This window comes from Mercenaria mercenaria, unplaced genomic scaffold (genome assembly GCF_021730395.1).
Source record: "Mercenaria mercenaria strain notata unplaced genomic scaffold, MADL_Memer_1 contig_5083, whole genome shotgun sequence".
Taxonomy (NCBI): Eukaryota; Metazoa; Mollusca; class Bivalvia; order Venerida; family Veneridae; genus Mercenaria; species Mercenaria mercenaria.
The window spans coordinates 43606-57878 of NW_026463367.1; the positions used below are offsets into that span (position 1 = coordinate 43606).

The 14273-nt window shown below is 35.7% G+C and overlaps 1 long non-coding RNA gene across 1 annotated transcript; it reads right to left on the bottom strand.

Moving 5' to 3' along the window:
- Nucleotides 1–6207: 6207 nt before the first annotated feature.
- Nucleotides 6208–11971, bottom strand: LOC123548277 (uncharacterized). Its single transcript, XR_008369624.1, has 3 exons — nucleotides 11805–11971; nucleotides 7234–7323; nucleotides 6208–6354 (listed from the first exon to the last, which is right to left on the bottom strand). It is a non-coding gene; the product is annotated as an uncharacterized LOC123548277 (long non-coding RNA).
- Nucleotides 11972–14273: the final 2302 nt, after the last annotated feature.

Sequence of the window (14273 nt, forward strand, 5' to 3'; positions counted from 1 at the left end):
TTAACAGTCAAATTGTTGACAACGGACGGACGGACGACGACGGACACAGGGCGATCACAGAAGCTCACCTTTGAGCACTTTGTGCTCAGGTGAGCTAAAAATAGGATGTAACATGCAAGTTGTACTTAAAGAAAAGTGGTTTCAGCTTTTCCCTAAGGCCAGTAATAAAAAGGTTACAATATATAAGCTACTTATATCAATAACAAAGGGCAGTAATTCTAACTAGAGCTACCTCTAACTATCACTAAAGGTGATGAATGTACCCCCGCATGCACTGACACAGTACATTGCAATTTGACGCACACAAGATTGCATGATTATGTGGGCTGTAAATATAAAGACTGTATGTATACAGTATAGTAACAAAAACAAAGTCCCAAAAGTATGCAGAATATTTATCTAAAAGAACGTAACATGCACATGCACAACTAGGGTTAGTACTGATCACTTGTGTGAAGTTTCATTAAACTGTGTACAAGGGTTCGGAAGATTAGGCACGCACAAGATTGCATATGCAGACTGTATGTACATAGTATGTTAACAAGAAACAAAGTCCCATAACTCTGCAATTTTTGTAGTTGAAAGAACCTAACATGCCCCATGCAGAACTACTGTTGTTACTGATCACTTGTGTGAAGTTTCATTAAATTGTGTCAAGGGGATGAGGAGAGATGGTGTGCACAAGATTGTGTCTATGTATATAGTAAAGTAACAAAGTCCCATAACTCTGCAAAAAAAAATTCTGAAAGAACCTAACATGCCCCATGCACAACTACAGTTATTACTGATCACTTGTGTGAAGTTTCATTAAATTGTGTCAAGGGGATGAGGAGAGATGGTACGCACAAGATTGTGTCTATATAGTATAGTAACAAAAAACAAAGTCCCGTAACTCTGCAATTTTTTTTTCTGAAAGAACCTAACATGCCCCATGCACAACTACTGTTATTTCTGATCACTTATGTGAAGTTTCATTAAATTGTGTCAAGGGGATGAGGAGAGTTGGTGCGCAAAAGATTGTGTCTATGTATATAGTATAGTAACAAAAAACAAAGTCCCGTAACTCGGGGGGGGGGGGGGGGGGTACAAAAACAAGGTCGCTCACCTGAGAACAGTTTGATCCAATTTAATGAGTATCTTACTTAAAATGCGACCACTTTTGCATAGGCAAGGTATTTGTTTGATTCGACCAGACGATCTTGTTTATGACCCATACTTGATCTCTACCTAGCTTTTAAGACAAACATTCTGATCAAATTTCAAGAAGATCCACTGAAAGATGCAACCCCTATTGCATACACAAGGTTATTCTTTGATTTGACCAGGTGACGTAGGTTTTGACCTAACATGACCCATATTTGACCTAAATTTCACTAAAGCAAACATTTTTGTCATATTTCATGAACATCCTACATTAAATATAGCCCCTATTGAATTAAAAAAAAATCTTTGATTTTACTGGGTGACCTAGTTCCACATCACCCCTATTTGAACTCTGTCTAGATTTTATCAAAACAAACATTCTAACCAAATATCTTGAAGACCCAGTGAAAACATGCAGCCCCTATTGCATACACAAGGTTATTCTTTTATTTGACCTAGTATTTGACCCAAAATGACCCATATTTAAACTTGACCTAGATTTCATCAAAGCAAACATTTTGATCAAATTTCATGAACACACTGCCTAAATAATGTAGCCCCTATTGCATTCACAATATTTTTCTTTGATTTTTTTGGGTGACCTAGTTTTTGACCCCAGATGACCCCTATTTGTACTCCACCTAGATCTATTTTATAAAGACAAACAATCTGGAAAAAAAATTCATGAATATCCAATGTAAAATGCAGCCACTATTGTATACACAAGGTTTTTCTCTGATTTGACCTAACGACCTAGTTTTTGACCCCAGATTACCCATATTCGAACTTGACTTCATTTTTTTCAAGGCAAAGATTCTGACTAAAGTTTATGAATATTTATTGTAAAATGCAGCTCCTACTGCATACACAAGGTTTTTCTTTCATTTGACCAGGTGATCTAGTTTTTGACCCCAGATGACCCAGTTCGAACCTGACCTAGATTTCATCCAGACAAAATTCTGGCAAATTTCATGAAGATCAGGTGTAAAATGCAGTCCTTATTGATTACTCAACGTTTTTCTATGATTTGACCTAGTGACCTAGTTTTCGACCCCAGATGACCCATTTTCAAACAAGACCTAGATTTTATCAAGGCAATCAGTTTGACAAAATTTCATTAAGTTAAATTGAAAAATACAGCCTCTACAGCATTCACAAGCTCAATGTTGACTGACAGACAGACGACAGACATTGAGTGATCACAATAACTCACCTTAGCATTGCTCAGGTGAGCTTACAAGGGTGCTCATGGTGGTGAACATTTGTGCTAAGTTAATCAAAATCCCTCAAGGCATGAAGAAGAAATGCTCTGGACAAAGTCATTCTTCAATTTGACATCTGATCTCCAAGTGTGAGCTTGATGTTAGACCTAGGGACCTGGTTCTTGCGCATGACAATCCGTCTCATAGTGGTGAACATTGAGCTAAGTTACATTAAAATCCTTTCGTGTATGTAAAAGAAATGCGCTAGACAAAGTCATTCTTGTATCTGACCGTTGGCCTCTATATGTGACCTTGACCTTTGACCTAGGGACCTGGTTTTTGCACACTCCGTCTTATGGTGGTAAACATTTGTGCCAAGTAATATTAAAAACCCTTAAAGGATTTTTGAGTTACAGACTGAACAGGGAAAAAAGCCCTTTTGGCCTTTGACTTCTAAGTGTGACTTTGACCTTTCAGCTCAGTGCCAAGGTTTTTGCGCATGCCACTTTATCTCATTCAGAAGATGTTGCCTATAGTGTTAACAAAGTTTTTCTATGATTTCTGCTACTGTCCTACTTTTAAACCTTTTGTAATCTAATTTGAGACTTGGTCTAGATTTGACAAAATCAAATATTCTTAGGTTTAAGAAAATCAGGATGTGGCCTGTAGAGTGTTTACAAGATTTTTGTATGATTTGCCCTAATATTTGAAATCAGGTAACTTGTCTAGATTTTATAGAGACGAACATCCTGACCGAAGTTTCATAAAGGTTTGGTACAAAATGTGCCCCATTGAGTGTTAGAACAAGGGTTTACTATCTATTGACCGTGTGGCCTAATTTTTGGCCCACATGACCCAGTAACAACCTTGTCTGAGATTTTGTTAAGGGTAACAGACTGATCAAGTTTCATTAAGATGTGATTGAAACTGTAACTAATAAAGTGCATACAGGCAAATTGTTGATGACGATAACACAGGGAGATCACTATAGTTCACCTTATGCACTTTGTGCTAAGGTGAGCTAAAAATCTTACAGTTTAGGTATGTGGTGCACACGAGTTTAAGCTATTTGCCCCAACGTGTGACCTTGACCTTGGTCATGGGTTGCGCGTTCTGCATGTCGTGTAGATGAAGTAAATTGGTAAAAAACTTGATGGACAATAAAAGTTTAATGAAAATTCATTCCAAAATGTGATTGGTAAAGATTTTCTATTATCTGACCAACACTACTGGATGCACATGCCATTAAACGGTAAGAACTAATGGGGCCATTAATTTTTTAATACTCTGTTAATGGCCGTTAATTAAAAATTGATTAATGGTCTCATTAAATTAAGGGCCATGAAAATTTGCCTTCAGAATTAGACATCTTAAGATAATCAACTTCATATTAATATTTGCCGTATTGATTTAAACTACGTATTACTACACATGTAATAGTATCTATACATATGTACTGTTTTGTAAAATGCTAGAAGAATATTTGTTTCTTCTTTTTTCTCTTATTATTTTGTAATGTAAACACATGTAACAGCATCGTACAAACATTTGTTGTATTGTATCCTTATTCTGTCATATGTTCATATGAAATGAGAAAATAAATGGATATTGTGTTGTATTGAGTTGTACTGAGAAGGGTTTACAGGTACGGGTTTAATAGATCAAGTGACCATGTGCCGGGTAGTTTAAACTATTCAACATTATAATATTGACAAACATTCTGACCAAGTTTTTATTGGCACAGACATTAGGCATCAGGTGTATTCAAAAAGCAACTGTTGATGACAATGTCAGCGCACAATGGGCAATCACAATTTAGCTCTACTTCAGTATTTTGTGCTCACATGCATGCACTGTACAGCTAAGAGCAAATGTTTGAGGGATTGCATCACAAGTAGCTTCTCCCATCTCCAATTACGCGTACCACACTCTTTGATTCGTTAAAACAAAGAAGCGATTGATCTGCCCATGCCCCAAATGAATTTAAATCAGACTGTAAATCTTTACAATTATGTGTACTGTTCACTTCTCTATAAACCTTAGTTTCTACTCAAGAATTTGAAAATCTAAACTAGTCTGAACACATTTTATAATGTAAATTCCTTACCCCACCCATTTTCTTATACAAATGCTGATTATTTGGACAAGAAAAACAAAGAACAGAAAAAGTGGCATGCATCAGTAGATATTTACCCTTACCAAAATATTGTAGATTGATGTTATCAAATAAATTAATACGTTTCCATCCGACTTTCATTGAAATAAATCCGTTTTTTATAGGAACACAATTTGCCAAACATTTGAAAAAAATGGCGTAACTGCATCAAAGGGAAATAACTTCAATGCAACTAAATATAACATCATGATATATTATAGACGATGTGTGCATAGTATGTATTTACTGTGATTAAAGTCCATTTTAGAGACTGGAATTATAAGCATTCAATAGGAGAGCAAGCCAAAAACCAAAAAAAAAATATATACGAATCACATTTTACAGAATTTAGGATTTAATGGGCATTACATTGCTGTTAAGGGCCATTAAGTTTACTCTTAAATGAAATCGTACACAACCTAAACATTTAATGGGTATTAAATCAAATTTAAGGGCCATGAATAATCCTGTTAAATTAAAAAATATATAGAATTTCAGTATTTTTTCAAAGCCATTAACTATTATAGCTACCAAACTAAATTTTTAATGGCATGATTCATGGTTAAAAATGAGCGTTTAAATGGTATTTTAACATGTAACCCATTAATATTGTGAAACATGTTAAATAAAGTGATGCAAGAATTAATGGGGTTAATTAACGGTTTTTCCTGTTTTAATGGATATTTTACAGAGTTTTAAACCATGTTTAATGGTATGTGCATCCAGTAGTGCAAATGACCTAGATTTTATGCCTAGGTGACAAAGTTTTGCAACTACCATTTAATTCATTTTGACCAACATTCCAACAAGATTTCAGGTATATCAGAGAACTGTTCGTGTAACTTATTATAGGATCCCCATTTGACAAAGTTTCATCATATAAAGAACAACATTCTGATAAAATTTCATGTAGATCACACAGAAAATGTGGCCAGTGGATTGAAAACATGTTTGTCCTACGATCTTATCCAGAGATGCATTTTTTTATTATGGATTGCCAAGTTTCTAAAATAATCTTGATTTCTTATTAAAAGCAAACATTCTGACCAGGTTTTCCTATGGATCAGGTATGGTATTTGGAGTGCTAACAAGGTTTTTCTTTGACTTGACTATGTGACCATTAAGACTAACATCTATAGCTATATTTCATCTACAGACCAAGTAAATGTCCTCTAGCCTATATTCAAGATTTTTCTATTGCTTGAACAATTGATAACCAACGTTTTCTAGATTTTTTAAAGACAAACATTCTAACAAGGTTTTATATTGTTCATGTAGAAAATTTGGTATCTTCAATGGTTCATCGATAAATAGTTTTTTTATATGATTTGAGTTAGTGGCCTTGTGCTTAACAGCTGATGACCTAGTTGTAAAATTGACCTAAACTTTAGTATGGACTGTTCTATATATACTTGTAGATACAAGTACAAAGGGCTATAAATCTTGGCTTCCTCAAATAATGCAACTGAAACTTGCAGGAACATATTTCTTTATAGCAGTTAACAGTACTACCACATTTTATACTATGAGAAATGACTATGGAAGGACGGCTGAAAAGATGGTCTGCCAAAGCCAAAACTATATACTTCCGCCTTCGGCAGGGTATAACAAAAGAAGCCCATTATGAACTATGAAAAGGTTGTGTATAGAAAATGGTTGCCATCCTATACTTTATGTACTGTACCTATTTTTGTACTGTCGTGTTATCTCTCTTCTATGAAATATCTCTGCCCATAATTTTTATAACTGTGGTGATTTGTTCATTTGGAGGAACTGATTCTCTAGGATTCGAAGACTGGTTGACACTGCTCAGTCAAAAAAAAACTTCAGAATGGCAAACATTTGAAAAGACATCTAAAAATATAAAATCATAAAAAATCGTATTATCATACTGTATATATACGTAAATATTTAATCAGTTTACAACTTTGAAATTCCATTTAAAATTTCCATTTAAACAACCTAGTTATATTATTTGTATGGTGAAAAGCGCATATATTTAATTGAAAATGAAATTTGCCAAGATATTATGTCCATTAACATAGTGTCCAAGTTTAAGGATAGCACAGCCACTTATGCAATATATATCAACAAGCCGACAATGCATTCATATCACAGCAAAGAAAAGACCTATCCGCTTAACAAAAGCTGTCAGAGGACAGCAACGCTCGACTACTAGTGTTCAACAATCTTGTCAATTGAATATTGAAAACGAAAAACGAGGCAAAATTTTGTAAAATTGCAAAACAGGGTTATGGAACCTGTGCAATGCATATCAGCTTATAACAATGGAAATTTGTGTTAAGTTTCAATCTATGATTCCAAGTAGTGGGTACTAAAAGACTAGTTTTAACTTTACATACAAAAACCCAAGAAACTGCAAAGCTGGAATAGGGGCATAATATTTTGAAAAATACAAAGTAGAGTTATGGAACCTGTGCACTGCATGTCAGATCATCACAGTGAACGTGTGTGAATTTCAATCCATTCACTTGATGGGTACCGAAGATACTGGCTTACCCATGGGTAAGTCCAACAGCTCTACCTATTCTTTGAATAGTCGAGCTAAAAAGATTGACAATTGTGGAATGTAATTTGCCAATAGAAAATTAAGCAAGGCCTTTTACTAGCCAGATAGTTTTAACCCTGAATTCAGACTGACAGCCTGCACTATAATTCATTATATTGTTTTTCACTGAAACATTTAGACTATTGTTTTGGTTTGCTCATTACCTGGTACTGATTCTCCAAAGGGTTATCAATGGTTTGTGCACTTTCACTCCACAACAGCATGCTTCTGTTTAAAGACATTACCCCTATAACCTATTGAAATAAAAAAATAATTTACAGGCATTGTTCCATATCATTGTTTAACAAAATTTTCATTGAAAACAGCCAAGTAGTGACCTAAACATCCTTCAATACACAATCATGAAACTGTTAAGTTTTCATTTAATTCAGCTAAAATACAGTGAAATAAAATGTTTTAAGTTATTTCTTATCACACTGATAATGTTAACAAACAGATAAATGCTTATTAATTAAGGTTTAGGAGTGTATCTTCAAAACACAGAAATATTTGATAAAGGAACAACATCTTTACAATTAATCTACCTGACCATTACATGTTCTGCTGTGCTGTCCCATACGATGGATACCGTACTTAAAATATTCTCAACAAGAGGTCATGATGACCCTGTATTGTTCACCTGTTAAATATGCTAAATGCAATATATGTAAGGTCTGTGCCCTGTGGTTGTAGAAGATTTTAAGTTTACTACTACCTGGTACTTTATCTATGTGACCCCAGGGGTCATGATTTGAATAAACTTGTGATTTGAACACTTGAACTAGTTTTTGACCCCACATGACCCAGGTTTGAACTTGACATAAAGGATCATCAAGATAAACATTCTGATCAACTTTCATGACAATACGGTAATAAATGTTGCCCCTTGAATGTTATCAAGTGTTCCTTTGATCCGAATGTGTGACCTAGTTTTTTATCCCAAATGACCCTGTTTCAAACAATTGCCTGGCTTAGGGATCATCAAGATAATCATTCTGACCAAGTTTCATGAAGATAGGGTCGTAAATGCTGCCTCTACAGTGTTAATAAGTCTTTCCTTTGAATGTGCAGGTGACCTAGTTTTGACCTCCACATGACCTGAAACTGGCTTAGGGATCATCAAGATAAACATTTTGAACAAGTTTAATGAATATAGGGTCTTAAATGTGGACTCCAAAGTATAAACAAGCTTTTCCTTTGATTTGAATAAGTGACTTAGTTTTGAATCCATATCTTGGCCTTGGAATATTCAAGATAAACATTCTGACCAAGTTTCATGAAGATAAGGTCATAAATGTTGCCTCTACAGTGTTAACAAGCTTTTCCTTTGAGTGATGACCTAGTTTCAGATCCCATATTACCCAGTTTCAAACTTGGCCTAGGGATCATCAAGATAAACATTCTTTCCAAGTTTCATGAAGATATGGTCATAAATATGGCCAAGCTTTTCCTTTGATTTGACTTAATTTTTTAACCCACATGACCGAGTTTCGAACTTGACCTAGAAATCATCAAGATTAAAATGATTGTGACCATGTTTCATGAAGAGAGCTCATAAATGTGGTCTCAAGATTGTTAACAAGCTTTTCCTTTGATTTGACTGGGTGACTTAGTTTTTGAACCCATATGACACAGTTTTTAACCTGGCCTAGAGATCATCAAGATAAACATTTTGTGCAAGTTTGTTTTGGGTTTAACGCCATTTTTACAACAGTATTTCAGTCTTGTAACAACGGGCAGTTAACCTAACCAGTTTTTCTAGATTCTGTACCAGTACAAACCAGTTCTCCGCAAGTAACTGCCAACTTCCCCACATAAATCAGAGGTGGAGGACGAACGATCTTAGACACAATGTCTTCTATCAAATTGCCGCAGAGAAAATATGCCCCGCCTGAGGAACGAACTTATGACCCCACGATCTGTCTTGTAACAACGGGCAGTTAACCTAACCAGTTTTTCCAGATTCTGTACCAGTACAAACCAGTTCTCCGCAAGTAACTGCCAACTTCCCCACATAAATCAGAGGTGGAGGACGAACGGTCTTAGACACAATGTCTTCTATCAAATTGCCGCAGAGAAAATATGCCCCGCCTGAGGAACGAACTTATGACCCCACGATCTGTAGACCAACGCATTACCTTCTGAGCTTTATATGGCTAGAAGGGCCAAAATTTTAGAGGCATTAACTCTAGAACCAATGATCGAATCTAGTCGGGGTTTTTTTTGTTGTTTTTTTTAAAGAATTGAGATCTTATTTTGACAAGTTGTATATAAGTGTTGTTAAAATTGAATGTAAAAAGTCACTTCTATCGAGTTCATAAGGTAAAATTACAAATTTTGGTTCCTTCAGTGGCTGTTAGTCTGGAACCTATGATTGGACCTGACAGATTCATCATGGAATCTAAGATATATTGATGTGAAAAATATTTTGCAAGTTTGTATCAAATCAAAACATAAATGAAGTGACTATATGGGTGCAAAAGCAAAAATAGCAATTTTGGCCCTTTTCTAGGGGGTCATAACTTTGGAACCAATGATGGGATCTGGCCAGTTTTCAAAACAAAGGAACCAAGATGTTATACTCACACAAATTATGTACGAGTTTAATTAAAATCAATTGCAAAATGTGGTCTCTATCATGTTCAAAAGAAATTGTGGATGGACAACGATGACAGACGAAGGGCGATCACAAAAGCTTACCTTGTCACTAGCGACAGATGAGCTAAAAAGTTGTTCCCTTTTAAAAAATGAATACCATTTGTAAAGAAATAAAAATAAAACTATATTCCATCAAGTTTATGATGTGAAATTTCAGCAATGGGTGATTATTGCAAATGCATTGAAACAAAGATATGTAACAGTTCTTTGATATTATTGATTTTTCAAAGGCGCTGAACTGTTTGTAAGTGTGGCCCCTTTATGCTGCCCTTTTCCAGAATTCAAACTGTAAACTGTAAGTTGTTGTGTCGAGTAACATACATGTTTTATAGGCTATTCAATGGACAAGACAAGATACACATTTGACTTCTAAGTGTAACATTGACCTTGGAGCTAGGGGTCTGGGTCTTGTACATGGCACGTCATCTCATAAATAGGGAACATTTAAGCCAAGTAATTTCAAAATCCCTTCATCAATGGCAGAGTTATGGACTGGACAAGAAACAGACAATGTTAACCTTTAACCTATAATTGTGACCTCGACCTTAGAACTAGGGGACTGACACTGACATGTCTCATTAAGGGGAACATTTAAGCCGAGTTATTTTAAAATCCCTTGATGAATGGCAGAGTTATGGACCGGACACAAAACAGACCCTGTTGACATTTGACTTCTGTGACCTGTACCTTGGAGCTATGGGTCTGGGTCTTATGCATGACACATTGTCTCATTATGGTAAATATTTATGCCAAGTTATTTCAAAATCCCTTCATGGTTGGCAGAGTTATAGACTGCAGGGATATAAATTAGCAGGAGCCAAGTAGCCCATGGCCCCTTGATTTTGGGCTGGGCCCCTAAATTGTTGAAGAAAATGCTCATATACCTAATGTTAAACAATTATTTTTGACAGTCTGCCCTAAATAACAAGAGCTGTCACAGGAGACAGCGCACTCTACTATTTCGCTGCTGGATAGTGAAACTGGGCACATTTGTTGAAGCTGGAGCTGTCACTGGAGTGTTTAATGACTCCAACGTGGATGAAATATTGGATAATAGCTCGAGTCTGTGTCAAAAGAATTAAGTAATAAGAGAGATAAGGATCAAGTGTATCAAAACATTAAATATTAAGTATAATTCTTAGCAAAAAGGGGGCGTAATTCATGAAATATTGGTGCAACAGTGATGCACCTTGTGTCATGTTAAATCAAATCCATTTTGTAATGACTTGAGATATAGTGAAAATGCATCGAAATTAACCTTTAAATCTAAGTAAAAGTGGCATAATTCATGAAAAATTGGTGCTAGAGTTATTAACCTTGTGTCATATGATGTGGGTGATAAGGTGGAACAACTATTTTAAGTTTGAATCAAATCCATTCAGTAATAACAAGAGTTAGAGTGAAAGTGCATCAAAACTTTAACCTAAAATTATAAGCAAAAAGGAGGGATAATTCATGAAATCATAGTGCAAGAGTTATGGCCATTATGTAATATGATGTGACTGATGATGTTGAACAACTATTTTAAGTTTGAATCAAATCCATTTAGTAATAACTGAGATAAAATGAAAATGCACCAAAACTTTAACCTGAAATTCTAAGTAAAAAGGGGGGATAATTCATGATATATTGGTGCAAGAGTTATGACCCCTGTGCCATATTATGTGGGTGATGATGAGGAACAACTATTTTAACATTGAAGTAAATCCATCAAGTAATAACAAAGATAAAGAGAAAGTGCATCAAAACTTTAACCAAAGTGCGGACGCGGAAGGATGCCGACGCCGGGTCGAGTAGGATAGCTCTCCATACTTCATATAGTCGAGCTAAAAATAGCTAGTTTATATCCCTGAACTGGACACGAAACAGACCGTGTTAACTGTTGACCTCTAACTGTGACATTGTCCTTCGAGCTAGGGCTCTGAATCTTGCACATGACACATCATCTCATTATGGTGAACATTTATGCCAAGTTATTTCAAAATCCACGGGTGTTCACATAATACGCCCCGCTCTTCCAGAGATGGGCGTATAAAAAGCTGAAAACATAACACAAATTATGTCAGGCGCTATTTACCATAGAATAGTTTATGCTGCCAGGCCATCAGTCTTTGCGAGAGCACCTGTGACCTATCAAAAGTTCAGTCTTCATACACTGGCTGTAACATCTTTTCCTGAAAACACAAGCCAACAAATAACATTAAAAATAGAAGTACAACAACAGTAATAAACAAGAGCTGTCAGTGGACAGCGCGCTCGACTATTCTTAGTGCTTGATAGTACAATATAAGCTATGAGTGAAACTATAACATTACAATAAGCATATTCTAAGTCTAAAAGGGGCCATAATTCAGTCATAATGCTTGATAGAGTTGCCTTCTCCTTTTTACAGACTGGGGTCATGATGGTAAACAAGTATGCAAAATATCAAAGCAATATCTCAATGGACTTTGAAAATATTTGGGGTGGTACGCAAACTTTAACATTTATTCTAAGTCGAAAATGGGCCATAATTCAGTCAAAATGCTTGATAGAGTTGCCTCCTCCTTTTTACAGACTGGGGTCATGATGGTAAACAAGTATGCAAAATATCAAAGCAATATCTCAATGGACTGTGAAAATATTTGGGGTGTACGCAAACTTTAACATTTATTGCAAGTCGAAAAGGGGCCATAATTCAGTCATAATGCTTGATAGAGTTGCCTCCTCCTTTTTACAGACTGGGGTCATGATGGTTAACAAGTATGCAAAATATCAAAGCAATATCTCAATGGACTTTGAAAATATTTGGGGTGGTACGCAAACTTTAATATTTATTCTAAGTCGAAAAGGGGCCATAATCCAGTCAAAATGCTTGATAGAGTTGCCTCCTCCTTTTTACAGACTGGGGTCATGATGGTAAACAAGTATGCAAAATATCAAAACAATATCTCAATGGACTTTGAAAATATTTGGGGTGGTACGCAAACTTTAACATTTATTCCAAGTCGAAAAGGGGCCATAATTCAGTCAAAATGCTTGATAGAGTTGCCTCCTCCTTTTTACAGACTGGGGTCATGATGATTAACAAGTATGCAAAATATCAAAGCAATATCTCAATGGACTTTGAAAATATTTGGGGCGGTACGCAAACTTTAACATTTGTGTGAAGCTGACGCTACGCCAACACCGGGGCGAGTAGGATAGCTCCCCTATTCTTCGGATAGTCGAGCTGAAAAGCGGTTTTTTTCCTGACAGTCGAGCTATTTCTTTTGAAACATTTTGGTTGCAAAATATCCTTTGTAAACTGTTGAAAACTCATGCCAATACTGAGATATCAAAAACATTTAATATCCCTTTGGATAGAAATAGTACATGTACAATAATGTTGAGCCTGTTACTTGTGGACAAACCACCTCAATGACTCAAACATTTTAGTACATTAAAAACAAGAGGGTCATGACGACCCTTAATCACTCACCTGAGTAATATGAGCCACATGTTTCAAATGGCAATTTGATGCTAAAATATTAAGAAAGTAGATCAGTAGGTCACATTCATGGTCACTGAAAGTCAGTTTTAAGATCAGTGTGCAAAACTGTACATGTCATCCAAATTTCAAGGCTGTATCTTAAAAAAGCCTGTATTTCAAAGATTTCCAGGGGAGATGGGGGAGTACACCCACCAATAAATGCACCAGAGGACACCATTTCATACCCCGCAACCCACCCACCCCTAACATGGGCAAGGGCATCCCCTCCAATACCTCGCTATGCACCTCGGCGGTGACATCTTCGTTCTAGACTGGTGCACCCCCAGTCAAAAATTTCTGGATCTGGGCCTGAGCAGTCTAGCGGTATAGCAAAGTGAAGTTACATCTTGTACTCTAACTGGTCAATGACGTTTTTCAATCTACAAATTCAGCCCATTATTAAAATGCCTTAGATTTACAAACTAGCTTGATGTATCTAGCTCGTTATGAGTGACTGGATATGTTTTGAAGTTTCCATGTTATTAAAAGTCCATAATGCTTTATTTAAAAAAGAAAACCCAGATGATACAGCTTTTCAGATAGATGTTATGACCACTTACATGGTATAGAAGCACTACATTTAATATTGCAATTTTGCAAATAAACTCAACTATTATGGTTAACCACACAAAGGGATTAAAAACAATAGATTCAATAAAACATTCTGGTATATTCAGCAATATTCAAACCTTTGAGAAATATTAATGAAAGTGAAATTAGGCATCATGTCCTTGAGCTTTTAAACATGTTGATCTACTTCGTTAAGTTGCAGTGGAACCGGAAAAGTCAATAATCATAGCTTATTAGATTTACCGAGAAATATGCACGAGCGCTGCAAGGGGTGGCAAATTCAATTGTCCGTATACACAGGTTGTCCCAAAGCCTGTATGGACAAGTGAAATTTGGCCAGAATTTAATATATAACTATTATACGGACAATTAGTACAAAATAACACTTGACAGAAATGGATAAGCAAGTCAAGATCAGATTTCGCCAAACCTAATTGTGTAAATATTTATGTAATAAAAAGAATT